The sequence below is a fragment of the Chiloscyllium punctatum genome, chromosome 31, assembly GCF_047496795.1.
Source record: "Chiloscyllium punctatum isolate Juve2018m chromosome 31, sChiPun1.3, whole genome shotgun sequence".
In the NCBI taxonomy this organism is placed as follows: domain Eukaryota; kingdom Metazoa; phylum Chordata; class Chondrichthyes; order Orectolobiformes; family Hemiscylliidae; genus Chiloscyllium; species Chiloscyllium punctatum.
In genome coordinates this window covers 17,320,802-17,336,043 of record NC_092769.1, presented here as the reverse complement: position 1 = coordinate 17,336,043, position 15,242 = coordinate 17,320,802, and positions in this window count along the sequence as shown.

Here is a 15,242-nt window from a genome sequence, read left to right as displayed (position 1 = left end):
TAGTAAGTTTACAGATGACACCAAAATTGGAGGTGTAGTGGACAGTGAAGAGGGTTACAACAGGATCTGGACCAGATGGGACAATGGGCTAACTTGCAGATGGAGTTTAATTCAGATAAATGCAATGTGCTGCATTTTGGGTTAGCAAATCTTAGCAGGACTTATACACGTAATGGTAAGGCCCTAGGAAGTGTTGCTGACCAAAGAGACCTTGGAGTGCAAGTTCATAGCTCCTTGAAAGTAGAGTTGAAGGTAGATAGGATAGTGAAGGCAGCGTTTGGTATGCTTTCCTTTATTGGTCAGAGTATTGAGTACAGGAGATGGGAGGTCCTGTTGCGGCTGTTCAGGACAATGGTTTGGCCACTGTTTGGAAATTTTGTGCAATTCCGGTCTCCTTCATATCGGAAGAATTGTTGTGAAACTTGAAAGGGTTCAGAAAAGATTTACAAGGATGTTGCCAGGATTGGAGTATTTGAGCTACAGGGAGAGGCTGAACAGGCTGGGGCGGTTTTCCCTGGAGCATCGGAGGCTGAAGGGTGACCTTACAGAGGTTTACAAAATTATGAGGGGCATGAATAGGATAGGATAAATAGACAAAGTCTTTTTCCTGGGGTCAGGGAGTCCAGAACTCGAGGGCATAAGTTTAGGGTGAGAGGTGAAAGATATAAAAGAGACCGAAGAGGCAACCTTTTCACGCAGAGGATGGTACGTGTATGGAACGTGCTGCCAGAGGATTTGGTGGAGGATGGTACAATTGCAATATTTAAGAGGCATTTGGATGGGTATATGAATGGGAAGGGTTTGGAGGGATATGGGTCGGGTGCTTGGAGGTGGGACTAGATTGGGTTGGGATACCTGGTTGGCATGGACGTGTTGGACCGAAGGGTCTGTTTCCGTGCTGTACATCTCTATGACTCTATCACTCATAGAGGTTATAGAAATAAACTGTGGTCGCGTCTGGAGGAGATTAAAGGTATAAAGGCTTGTAGTTACCGAAGGAAATTACATCAATCGGGACCAGCAGAGTTTACAGAGACTGAGTGCGTTTTAGAGACAGGAAGAGTTCATAGTCATAATTAGAAATGCAGCAACTGATTTATGAGAAGCAGGGTCACTCTGCTTTGTGCCCAGAGACAAGGAGGAGTCTAACAGCTGGAGGAGGTTACTAAGGTACAGGTCTTTTTTGTTGTCGTGGCGGGGAAGGTTACAGAGATCATGAAGGTAGTAGGAGTTCAAAAAAGACACAAAGACAGGGAGGTTTTTCAGGTCTGGAAAGGACTACACTGACAGGGATGGGTTCAGGAACTGAAGAGTTGTTTTTCTTCAGTTAAGGAGAGATGTGATAGAACCCGGGATTAAAGGCAAAGGCAGAAACTTGGAGAGTTGTAGTGGTAGGAAGAGCTTACATGGATAGGCAGGATTGTAGGGGCTGAGAGAGATAGGGGAAGTGGTATCTATGAAACAGACAATGGAGAAACTGACAGACACAGGGAGGGTTGTGTGGAACAGATGAAGTTACAGACAGGATGGTGATAATGAAACCTGAGAATTTTCTCATGTTCCTTGCCCAGCATTGTTCCTACATCATGCCCTCAGGGTCTGAATTACAGTGCACTAACTCCTCCCTGTGCTGTTTACAGTGAGTGATCTTACCGGCTGCAGGATTTACTGAAGGCTCCAGATCTCACTCTCCATCTCTCTCTGGCTGAACAACTGTCTTCAATGTTCTGATGGATGAGACAGGAATTGGGAATTCTGCTGAGTCAGGGACATCAGGAATATCTACAGGAGACAGAGAAGTGGACAGAATGGGAAATTAGACTAATGCAATGAAGGTTACACATGGAGAATGGCACTGAGTCCCACAGAGATCTGGAAAAACCCAGTCTCCATCCATGGCCTGTGCAGTTGCTTCCCTCTGGAATGGAGAATGCTGTTGGCTCAGGATCTGGAGTAGCTGCAAGAGTGAGAGACACTGACAGAGGCAGCAATTAGACCCACAGAGTGAGGGACATCATATGGAGAGAGACAGTGATATCAGCAGAGTGCAGGAATGTATCAGGATCACACAATGGTATCAACAGAAGTGTTTCTGACCAGTGAGCATTGCTACCAGTACTCAGGGAGGACTGAGCTATTTTATTGGGATAGGCTCTCCAGGTACCAGGATTATGCAGTGTGCTATAAATGGACACAGATTAGGAGAGGGACAGGTCTGAGGTGAATGGAAACTCCCAAGTCCAAAGAGAAAGTTTGAAATATTGGAACACCATCGAGATGTGAATGAAGACCAAAAGAAAGAAACAGTAAGGGACTGAGTTTAATAAAAATACGACATTATCAAACAGATTTGTGACAGGAAATTATTGGTTAAAATAAAGTCAATGCCATTTCCGCCCCTCACAATTCCTCACACAGCACAAGTGATATCACTTCCGCCCCTCACATCATCGCTGATGTCACATACTCAGTGACTTCCTCGCCCCCCCCCACTTCTGTGTTTGCCACCACTTCCGCCCCCACCAATGGGCGGCATGGTGGCACAGTGGTTAGCACTGCTGTCTCACAGCGCCTGAGACCCGGGTTCAATTCCCGCCTCAGGCGACTTACTGTGTGGAGTTTGCACGTTCTCCCCGTGTCTGCGTGGGTTTCCTCCGGGTGCTCCGGTTTCCTCCCACAGTCCAAAGATGTGCAGGCCAGGTGAATTGGCCATGCTAAATTGCCCGTAGGGTTAGGTAAGGGGTAGATGTAGATGTAGGGGTAGGGGTATGGGTGGGTTACGCTTCGGCGGGGCGGTGTGGACTTGTTGGGCCGAAGGGCCTGTTTCCACACTGTAAGTAATCTATCTATCTATCTAATCTAATCAATGCCACTCAGCTGCATTCTGCTGACACCACCCCCAGGTCCCACCATCACCATCCCTGCCCCCAGAAACCTGAAGGGAACACCACCCCTGCTCATGACTCCATCCCCATCCCCCCTAACACCACACCCACTCCAGTTACAGGCTCCGTCGCCTCCTTCAGCTCCACACCTACGCCTGGTCCTAGCTCCCAGTCCTGCCGAGTTTTCACCATTCCCCCTGACCTCCCCCTCACTGAGGACGAATGATCAGTCCTCAGCAAAGGCCTCACCTTTATCCCCCTCCGTCCACACATCAATGAATTTAATACACACCGTGACATCGAACACTTCTTCCACCACCTCCGCCTCAGAGCTGACTTTTACAATGAAGACTCCCGCCTATTTCCTGAGGACCCCTTTGCCGGCCTCCAATACACTCCATCCACCTGGACACCCCGTGCTGGCCTATTACCTGCCTTCGATTTCTTCATTTCCAACTTCTACCGAGATATTAACCGCCTCAACCTATCTACCCCTCCCCCACTCCAACCTCTCACCCTCACAACGTGCAGCCCTCCACTCCCTCTGCTCCAATACCGACCTCACCATCAAACCAGCAGATAAAGGGGGTGCAGTGGTAGTCTGGTGCACTGACCTCTACACCGCTGAAGCCATGATGCCAACTCAAAGACACCTCCTCCTACCACTCTCTCTACGATGACCCACCTCCCATCACCAAACCGTCATTTCCCAGAGCATACAGAACCTCATCACCTCAGGAGGAGATCTCCCACCCACAGCTTCCAAACTCATTGTCCGGGATCCCCCACTGCCCGGTTCTACCTCCTTCCCAAGATCCACAAGCCTGACCACCGTGGCCAACCCATTGTCTCAGCATGCTCCTACCCCACCGAACTCATGTCTACCTACGTCGACATTGTCCTATCCCCCAGTCCAGGAATTACCCATATTCGTTCGAGACACCACTCACACCCTCCACTCCTCCAAGACTTCTGTTTCCCTGGCCCCCAACGCCTCATCTTCACAATGGATATCCAATCCCTCTACACCTCCATCCACCATGACTAGGAAATCCAAGCCCTCCGTTTCTTCATTTCCCGACATCCACAACAGTCCCCATCCACCGATACGCTCATTCGTTTGGCTGAACTTGTCCTCAGCCTTAACAATTTTTCCTTCAAATCTTCCCACTTCCTCCATACCAAAGAGGTAGCCATGGGCACCTGTATGCCTGTCTCTTTGTTGTCTACGTAGAACAGTCCATCTTCCATAGTACAATGGCACCACTCCCCACGTCTTCCCCCGCAACATTGATGACTGCATTGGCACCACCTCGTGCTCTCGCGAGGAGGTTGAGCAATTCATCAACTTCACCAACACATTCCACCCTGACCTTAAATTTGCCTGGACCATCTCAGACACCTCCCTCCCCTTCCTGGACCTCTCCAACCCCATTAATGACAACCGACTTGACACCGACATGTTTTATAAACCTACCGACACCCACAACTACCTAGATTACACATCTTCCCACCCTACCGACTGCAAAATTCCCAACACCTATTCCCAATTCCTCCGCCTCTCCCAGGAGGGCCAATTCCACCACAGAACACACCAGATAGCCTCCTTCTTTAGAGATTGGAATTTCCCTTCCCACATGGTAAAAGATGCCCTCCAACGCTTCTCGTCCACGTTCCCGCACCTCTGCCTTCAGACCACATCCCTCCAACCATAACAAGGACAGAATGCCCCTGGTGCTCACCTTCCACCCTACCAACCTTTGCATAAAACAAATCATCCGCCACCTCCAAACAGTCCCCACCACCAGGGATATATTTCCCTCCTCACCCCTCACCACTTTCCGCAAAGACCATTCCCTCTGTGACTACCTGGTCAGTTCCACGCCCCCCAAAAGCCCACCCTCCCTTCCTGGCACTTTCTCCTGCCACTGCAGGAATTGCAAAACCTGCGCCCACACCTCTCCCCTCACCACCATCCAAGGCCCCAAAGGAGACTTCCACATCCAAAGTTTTACCTGCACATCCACCAATATCATTTATTGTATCCGTTGCTCCCGATGCGGTCTCCTCTACATTGGGGAGACCTGACACCTCCTAGCAGAGCACTTTAGGGAACATCTCTGGTATACCCGCACCAATCAGCCCCACCGCCCTGTGACCCAACATTTCAACTCCCCCTCCCACACTGCCGAGGGCATGCAGGTCCTGGGCTTCCTCCACCGCCACTTCCTCACCACCCAAAGCCTGGAGGAAGAACGCTTCACCTTCTGACTCGGAACACTTCAACTCCAGGGCAATGTGGACTTCACCAGTTTCCTCATTTCCTCTTCCCCCGTCTCACCCCACCTCCAGCCTTCCAGCTCAGCACCGCCCTCATGACCTGTCCTAATGGCCTATCTCCCTTCCCACCTATCCACTCCACCCTCGTCTCTGACCTATCACCCCCACCCCCATCCCCACCCCCCTCTCATTTATCTCCCCACTCTGCAGGCTCCCGGCCTCTGTTCCTGATGAAGGGCTTTTGCCCGAAACATCGATTTTCCTGCTCCTCGGATGCTGCCTGACCTGCCGTGCTTTTCCAGCACGACTCTAATCTAGACTCTGGTTTCCAGCACCTGCAGTCCTTGTTTTTACCTTATTGGAGAGGAGACTACCGAGATAAGGCATGTTGTAGACACTGAACCAAGTTACAGGGATAGGGATGGTCGTCTGGATTGCAGTACATTTCAAATATGTTGAGGGACTATCGGGAAGGGAGGAGGTTACAGCGATAGGATCTGTTATAGGAATTAAAAATTATTGAAGACACTGGACCACAAGACATGCCATAGATGCACTGTTGCAGAGTAGTGAGTTTTAATATAACAGAACTTACATTGGGGTGGTGATTGAGCCTGGGGTGTGTGTGTGTACTGTGCTCCCCTCCAGCACTGTATCTATGTCATGTTGTGTTAACAGATGTTTGGAGCCCTCTCATTGTTCTTTGCTCTGTGCACTGTGGGTGATCTGACTTCACTACAGGATTTATTGAAGGCTCCAGATCTCCTTTCCCTTTGTCTCTCTCTGGCAGAACAACTGCGTTCAATGAGGTGATGGACGATCCACCCAGCATCTGAGAAGGCTATTGAGTCAGGACTTTCCTGAGTACTTACAGGAGACAGAGAAATAGACAGAATGGGAAATTAAACAGATGCATTGAGGGTTACACATGGAGAATGGCACTGAGTTCCACAGAGATCTGGAAAATGGAGCGATATTAAGTAATAGTCCCACATTGCTGGAAGATGTCAGGATCACACAATTGTGTGGGAAGAATGGGTTTAGCTTCATGATGCCCTGGTATCAGTGCTCAGGGATGAGCACCCAGTGAGCAGGTGAAGTAATGGCCTAGTGATATTATTGCGAGAGAATGTATCCAAAACCTCAGCTAACGTTCAGGGGAGGCAGGATTGAATCCCGCCATCTGAAAAGGAGACATTTGAAATCAATAATTTTAAAAATAATAATTAACAATCCACAAATAAGTATGAAACCATTACTGATGTACAATAAATCCAAACACTTGTCCTTTAGAGAAGGACATCTGCCCATCCTCACGTGGTCTGCACGACATCCCCACAGCAAAGTGTTTGCCTCTCAATTACCCTCTGAAATGGCCGAGCAAGTTACTCAGTTCAAGGGCTTCTAGGACTGGGCAAGAAAGGCTGGTCAGTCAGAGACTCACACATCCCATTCCTGATTTTTAAAAATATCTATTAGGATGATCCCCCTGGAACTGTGCTGGGACCAGTGTCCTGGCTAATCATGTCGGTAGGTTTATGGACAGGGCATTAAACTGACAGAGAGGATGCAGGTGAAAGGAGCTTTCCAAATCCAAAGGGAAAAGGTGAAGCAATGGAACAGCATGGGAATGTGGCTGAAGACAAGCAGAAAGGAACAGGATGGGACAGAGTTTAACTAAAATTGTACATCAGCGAATAGATTTGTGACAGAAAATTGTGGAAGACAATATATTATGTTTTTTTTAATGGACAACGTTGCTGCAATAAGGTCGATGGATTTGTGAGACAGAGATAAAAGATATTTAGACAACAGGGAGACATGAATACAGGGTGAACAAAATATTCAGTGGTTCGTAATCTTGAGCAATCTCAGGCAAAATGGGTAACGCTAACAATAATGGATACCAAAGGCATTACAGAGAAATCATTTGGCCGCAGATCATGAAGTAGAGTCAGTCTGAATGTAAATTCTGGCTACTACTTGCCAAAAACACAAGATGCAGAATAGTTTTAGCCACCGAACAGCATTTCATTGCTCATCACTGCATTCAACCGGAACTCATTGGAATTTTTTAACAAAGGCATTGTGATAATTTTGGAAAACGTAAATATTTGTATTATCAGGGAAAATCACACGGACAGCATTGATATTGGAAGAGGAGTTCGGAGAATTTTTTTTCAGTGTTTCTTTGAAAAACACATTGTGCAACTGTTAAGGGACATAACTATCGCAGAGCGACCGTGTAATGAAACTTAGTGAATGAGTAATGTCACCTGGAGAGATCCTTCGGGAAATCGTGATAAAGTGCAGTTTAAATAAACAAAGTTTTAAAGTGAAACACAGAAAGGACAAGCTACAAATAGAAATAAAAATAGCCAATTATGTGTGTGTGAGAGGAGAACTGACCAAGATAAACAGACTAAACAGACTGAAACATATGTCTGTAAATGAACAGTGGAAACCATTTGAAGGAACAATGCAAAATACTCAACAAAAGGACATTCCACTGAAACAGTAAAAACCTCAGCAAGAAATTCCCACTGATCCCTCACTCAGGACGAAAGGGATCATACTAGATTATGAGGCTAAGAAGATCACCAAAGAGTACTTAAAATCCTGAAGTGAGGGAGTGTTTTAGGAGTAAATGTTAATGGATTGGAATGGGTCTGCTCGCAGGAGGAGGGCTGTGGGAAGGGGAGCCACGGTCAGGGTTCATTGACACAATAGGAACAGGGAGAGGTGAAGGTGCTGGAGGTGGTGAGAGTCATACAGAGAGTGGTCAGGGTGTTACAAAGCCAGGACGGATTGCTGCAGCTGGAGGGGTTTGCAGAGGTACGGAGGGACATCGGTATTTTTATATATTCATTCATGGGATGTGGGTGTCACTGCCTGGAACAACGGTCTTTGACCCCACTGCTAATTACCCAGAGGGTAGCTCAGAGTCAGCCACATTGCTGTGGGTCTGGAGTCACATGTCGGCCAGACCAGGTTAGAATATTTGATGTCCTTCCCTAAAGGAGGTGGGTGAACCAGATGAATTCTTCCCACTGATCAACAATGTTTTATGGTGGCCCCACCAATGTCTTTTCCAGCCACAACATGACATCCTTCTCCTACTCTTTGTGCTCTCCCGAATGGAGGTAACCACCCCAAATGTCTGCTTCACCAGCCTGTCTACATGTGACACCACTTACAAAGAACTGTCGACCTGCATCCCTGGGTCTCTGACTGACAACACGACCCAGGGCCCGAACATTAACTGTACAAACCCACCCTGGTTTGTTTCACCAAAATGGAACACCTCACATTTATCTAATTAAACTCCATCTACAACTCTTCAGCCCACTAATCCAGTGTACTATTCGCCCTGTTGTATCATACGTAACGTTTTGCACTGTCTACTTTACCAACAATTTCAGTATCACTCAAAAAACTTCCCACAAAACCAATATTCCCATCCAAACCATTTATCCAAATGACAAACAACAGTGGACCCACTTCACCGCTGGTCACATGTCTCTAGTCAGGAAGGCAACATGTCTTCCATCACCCTCTGTCTCCTACCATCAAGCCCAATTTTGTATCCAGTTGACTTGCTCCTCCTGAATGCCATATCCTTTTACATTGATCTGAGTTTATTACCCAGATTACCAGACAGAACGGAGAACACAGAACAGTACAGCTCAAGACCCTTCGGCCATGATGCCATGCCCATCTTTTATCCGACTGTGAGATCAAACTCACTTACATACCCTTCATTTTGCTATCATCCATGTAACTATCCAAGAGTCTGGTAAAATGTCCCGTTCCACCCACTCACCACTCTCTGTGTAAAGTACCTAATTCTGAAATCCCCCCTTACCTATCCTCCTATCACCCTACAATTATGACCCCTTGTACCATGGGATAAAGAGGTCTCTCACTGTTCACTCTATCTTTGCCTCACACCATTTTGTTCACCTCTAACAAATCACACCACACTCTTCTTCACTCCAATGAGAAAAGCCTTAGCTCCCTCAACCTTTCTTTATTAGACATGCCCTCCAGTCCAGGCAGTATCCTGGTAAATCTTCTCTTTAAAATCTCTAAAGCTTCCACATCCTTCCTGTAATGAAGGGAACAAAACTGAACACAATATTCTAATTGAGATCTAAACAGGACTGTATAGAGCTGCAGCATAACCTCATGGCTTTAAAACTCAATCCCCCAGCTAATGAAAGCCAATACAACATATTCTTTCTTAACAACACTATCAGGTTGGTGGCAAATTTGAGTGATCTCTGCTCATGAAATCCAAGATCCATCTGTTCCTCCACACTATCCAGTATTCTGCCTTTATCCCTGTATTCTGCATTCAAGTCTCACCTTCCAGAATGCAGCACTTCATACTTTTCCAGATTTGACTTCATCTGCCACTACTCAGCCCAGCTCTACATCCTGTCAATGCCCCATTGCAACCTCCAGCAGACATCCACACTATTCACCACTCCACCAACCTTCGTGTCATTGGCAACCTTACTTACCCACTCTTCCACTCACACATCCAAGTCATACATAAAATCACAAAGAGCAGAGATGTTTTGACCTCTCTCTGTAGAAAACCACTGGTCACTGAGCTCCAGGCTGAATGATTTCCATCTGTCATCACCCTCTGTCTTCTATGGGCCAGGAATTCTGTATCCAGGCAGGCAGGTTTCCCTGTATCCCATGCTCTGTACTTTCTCAATGAGCCATAAATGTGTTTTGTCACATTCTCAAAGGATTCAATAAGATTTGTGTGGTATGACCTGTCCCTTACAAAGCCATAATGACATTCAATAATCAAACTATGGTTTTCCAAGGAATCATAAATCCTGGATCTCAGAGTCTCCAATAATCTGCACATCACAGACAGAAGACTGACAGGTCTGTGATTCCCAGGATTATCTCTATTCCCTTTCTTGAACAACGCATGGCTGATTCACCTAACCTGCAGATCTTTGGGCTGTGGGTGGAAACCGGAGCACCTGTCGGTAACCCACGCAGACATGGAGAGAATGTGCTAACTCCACGCAGACAGTCGCCTGCGGCTGGAATTGAAATCGCGTCCCTCGTGCTGTGAGGCAGCAGTGCTAACCACTGAGCCACCGTGCTGCCCCATGTAACTCTCTAGAGCTTCTGATCCTTGGTTCCTCAAACTTAAGTTAGCTTCCTTCTTCCTCTTGATTAGATGTTCTACATCCCTGGAACCTTGTCAAATGCTTTGCTGAAGTTCATGTAGACAACGTTGACTGCTCTGCCTTCATCGATCTCTTGGTCAACTCCTCGAAGAGTCAATCCGGTTTGTGAAACACGGTTTCCCACTCACAAAGCCATGCTGACTATCTCTAATCAGCCCTTGCCTTTCCAAATATATGTAGCTCATTTCTCTCAGAATCTCCTCCAACAACATACCAGTGGATCACTGGGCTGTGATTTCCTGGCTGCTCCCTGAAGCCTTAAAGTGATGGAACACCCTCCAGTCTTCCAGTAACTCATTGTGTATGTTGATAATATAAATATCTCTGTTAGGGACACTGCAATCTCTTCCCCAGATTCCCACAATATTCTAGGATCAAACTAACAAGTGACTGAGGATTGATCTACCTTTATTTATTTTAATATTTCAGCACTTTCTCTTCTCTGGTGAGGATTCTTTCCAAGACATCACTATTTATGTCCCCAACTTCCCGAGTTTCCATGTCTTTCTCCACAGTAAATTCTGACAACACTATTTCGTCTAATATCTCACCCACGTCCTGACAGTTAAGGTGCCCTATTCTCTAACAAGTTACTCTTTAGCCCTTATTGAAACTTGTGTAAAGGTTTCTGAAAATTCAAATAAACCGTTTCCTCGGTACAACCACTCCTACACCCGTATCTATTCTGCCATTTATATTCTCACCAATAAAAATAAAATCCAACATGCTCAAAAACATATTCTCTTTTTATTAAAAGCGTTTCTAAGGGTCCAGTTATTGTTCATTGACATACCCTTTCAAACATATTTCAGCTACCGACCTACTATCAGGTTAACACTGTTTGGTTTCAGACTGGCAGCAGAAAGGGTTATGGGAGTTCGTGTTTATCATTCTGAAAAATGTAGCTTACAGGTTCAACAGGTAATAGATGTTTTGTGAATAAGGAGGGTCGTGGGGACTGAAGGAAATTATGGAGATAGGGAGTGATGTGGGGACTGTATGAGATTATGGACACAGAGAGTGCAGTGGTGACTGAAGAACATGATGGAGATAGGGAGTGATGTGGGGCCTGAAAGGGGCCAAAGAGATCTGCAGGGCTGTTGGGCCTGAAGGAGGTTGCACAGATCAGGAGGATCATGTGGATTGAAGTAGGTTACTCTGAACGGGTGGGTCGTTGGGTCAGGATGAGATTATGGAGATAGGGAGGGTCGTGGGGCTTTTTGGAGGTTATGAAGTTAGGGAGGTTTCTGGGGAATGATTCAGGTTACATGGATAGGAAGAGTCATGGGGACTGAAGGAGTTTATGGAGAGAGGGAGGGATGTGGGGACTGAAGGAGGTTATATGGATCGTATGTTTATAGAGAAGCACAGGAAAGAAGAGCAGGTATCGGCCATTTGACCACAGAGTCGATCCCACCATTCAATGTGATCACGACTGATCATTTAACCCAGTACAGTATTCCTGCTTTCACGCCTTAATCTGATATTATAGTGACTACTGACATTTCGTGATACAGCGGGATGTAGTAACTGGGACGGGGGTGGGTGGGGGGATGGTGTCTTACGGAGATAGGGAGATAGGGAGGGATGTGGAAGCTGGGACAGGTGACAGATACAGGGTGGGTTTTAGGAATGGTAGGACTTTACATGGATTTTGGAGGAATGCAGGGATGGGACGTGATAACAATCACAGGGAGGATTTTGGGAGCTCGATCTGAGACGGGTCCAGCTGAGAACAGAAGGGAGTCAAACAGTCAGGACAGGCAGGGACAAGGGAGGACTAATAAATTAAACTGCATTTATTTCAATGCAAGGGGCCTAACAGGGAAGGCAGATTAACTCAGGGCATGGTTAGGAACATGGGACTGGGATCTCACAGCAATTACAGATACATGGCTCAGGGATGGGCAAGACTGGCAGCTTAATGTTCCAGGATACAAATCCTACAGGAAGGATTGAAAGGGAGGCAAGAGAGAAGGGGAGTGGCATTTTTGATAAGGGATAGCATTACAGCTGTGCTGAGGAAGGATATTCCCAGAAATACATCCAGGGAAGTTATTTGGGTGTAACTGAGAAATAAGAAAGGGATGATCAGCTTATTAGGATTGTATTACAGACCCCCCAATAGTCAAAATGAAATTGCCAAACAAAGTTGTAAGGAGATCTCAGCTATCTGTAAGAATAATAGGGTAGGTAAGGTAGGGGATTTTAACTTTCCAAACATTGACTGGGACTGCCATTGTGTTAAAGGTTTAGATGGAGAGGAATTTGTTAAGTGTGTACAAGACAATTTTCTGATTCAGTATGTGGATGTACCTACTAGAGAAGGTGCAAAACTTGACCTACTCTTAGGAAATAAGGCAGGGCAGGTGAGTGAGCTGTCAGTGGGGGAGCTCTTTGAGGCCAGCGACCATAATTCTATTTGTTTTAAAATAGTGATGGAAAAGAATAGACCAGATCTAAAAGTTGATGTTCTAAATGGGAGAAAGGCCAATTTTGACGGTATAAGGCAAGAACTTTTGAAAGCTGATTGGAGGCAGATGTTCGCAGCTAAAGGGACGGCTGGGAAATGGGAAGCCTTCAGAAATGAGGTAATGAGAATCCAGAGAACGTATATTCCTGTCAGGGTGAAAGGGAAGGCTGGTAATTATTGGGAATTCTGGATGACTAAAGAAATTGAGTGTTTGGTTCAGAAAAAGCAGGAAGCATATGTCAAGAATAGACAGGGTAGACCGAGTGCATCCTTAGAAGAGAATAAAGGAAGTAGGAGTATACTTAAGAGCGAAATCAGGAGGGCAAAACGCGGACATGAGATAGGTCTGACAAAGAGAATGAAGAAGAATGCAAAGGGTTTTTACAAATATATTAAAGGAAAAAAGGGTAACGAAGGAGAGAATAGGGCCCCACAAAGATCAGAAAGGCGGCCTTTGTGTGGAGCCGCAGAAAATGGGGGAGATACGAAATGAATATTTTGCATCAGTATTTACTGTAGAAATTCATATGGAAGATATAGACTGTAGGGAAATCGATGGTGACATCTTGCAAAATGTCCAGAGAAACAGAGGAGGAAGTGCTGCATGTCTTGAAACAGTAAAAGGAGAATACACCCCCAGGAACTGATCAGGTGTACCCGAGAACTCTGTGGGAAGCTAGAGAAGTGATTGCTGGGCCTCGTGTTGAGATATTTGTATCATCAATAATCACAGGTGAGATGCCAGAAGACTGGAGGTTGGCAAAAGTGGTGCAACTGTTTAAGAAGGGTGGTAAAGACAAGCCAGGGAACGATAGACCGGTGAGCCTGAACTCAGTGGTGGGCAAGTTGATGGAGGGAATCCTGAGGGACAAAATGCACATGTATTTGGAAAGGCAAGGACTGATTAGGAATAGTTGACATGGCTTTGTGCGTGGGAAATCATGTCTCATAAACTTGATTGAGTTTTTTGACGACGTAACAAAGAAGATTGATGAGGGCAGAGTGATAGATGTGATCGATATGGACTTCAGTGAGGCATTCGACAAGGTCCCCCATGGGAGGCTGATTAGCAAGGTTAGAACTCATGGAATACAGGGAGAATTAACCATTTGGATACAGAACTGGCTCAAAGGTAAAAGACAGATAGTGGTGGTGGAAGGCTGTTTTTCAGACTGAAGGCCTGTGACCAGTGGAGTGTCACAAGGATCAGTGCTTGGCCCTCTACTTTTTGTCATTTACATAAATGATTTGGATGCGAGCATAAGAGGTATAGTTAGTAAGTTTATAGATGACACCAAAATTGGAGGTGTAGTGGACAGCGAAGAGGGTTACAACAGGATCTGGACCAGATGGGACAATGGGCTAACTGGCAGATGGAGTTTAATTCAGATAAATGCGATGTGCGGCATTTTGGGAAAGCAAGTCTTAGCAGGACATATACACGTAATGGTAAAGTCCTAGGGAGTGTTGCTGACCAAAGAGACCTTGGAGTGCAAGTTCATAGTTCCTTGAAAGTGGAATCGCAGATAGATAAAAGAGTGAAGGCGGCATTTGGTATGCTTTCCTTTATTGGTCAGAGTATTAAGTACAGGAGATGGGAGGTCATGTTGCGGCTGTACAGCACAATGGTCTGGCCACTGTTGGAATATTTTGTGCAATTCCGGTCTCCTTCCTATCGGAAGAATTGTTGTGATACTTGAAACAGTTCAGAAAAGATTTACAAGGATGATGCCAGGATTAGAGGATTTGAGCTACAGGGAGAGGCTGAACAGGCTGGGGTGGTTTTCCCTGGAGCTTCGGAGGCTGAGGGGTGACCTTATAGAGGTTTACAAAATTATGAGGGGCATGGATAGGATAGGATAAACAGACAAAGTCTTTTCCCTTGGGTCAGGGAGTCCAGAACTCGAGGGCATAGGTTTAGGGTGAGAGGGGAAAGATATCAAAGAGACCTAAGGGGCAATCTTTTCACGCAGAGTGTGGAACGTGTATGGAACGAGCTGCCAGAGGATGTGGTGGAGGCTGGGACAATTGCAACATTTAAGAGGCATTTGGATGGGTATATGAATGGGAATGGTTTGGAGGGATATGGGTCGGGTGCTTGGAGGTGGGACTAGATTGGGTTGGGATATCTGGTCGGCATGGACGGGTTGGACCGAAGGGTCTGTGTCCGTGCTGTACATCTCTAGGACTCTATCATTCATTGAGGTTATAGAAATAAACTGTGTGGTCGCGTCTGGAGGAGATTAAAGGTATAAAGGTTTGTTGTTACCGAAGGAAATTACATCACTCGGGACCAGCAGAGTTTACAGAGACTGAGTGTGTTTTAGAGACAGGAAGAGTTCATAGTCATCATTAGAAATGCAGAAACTAATTTATGAGAGA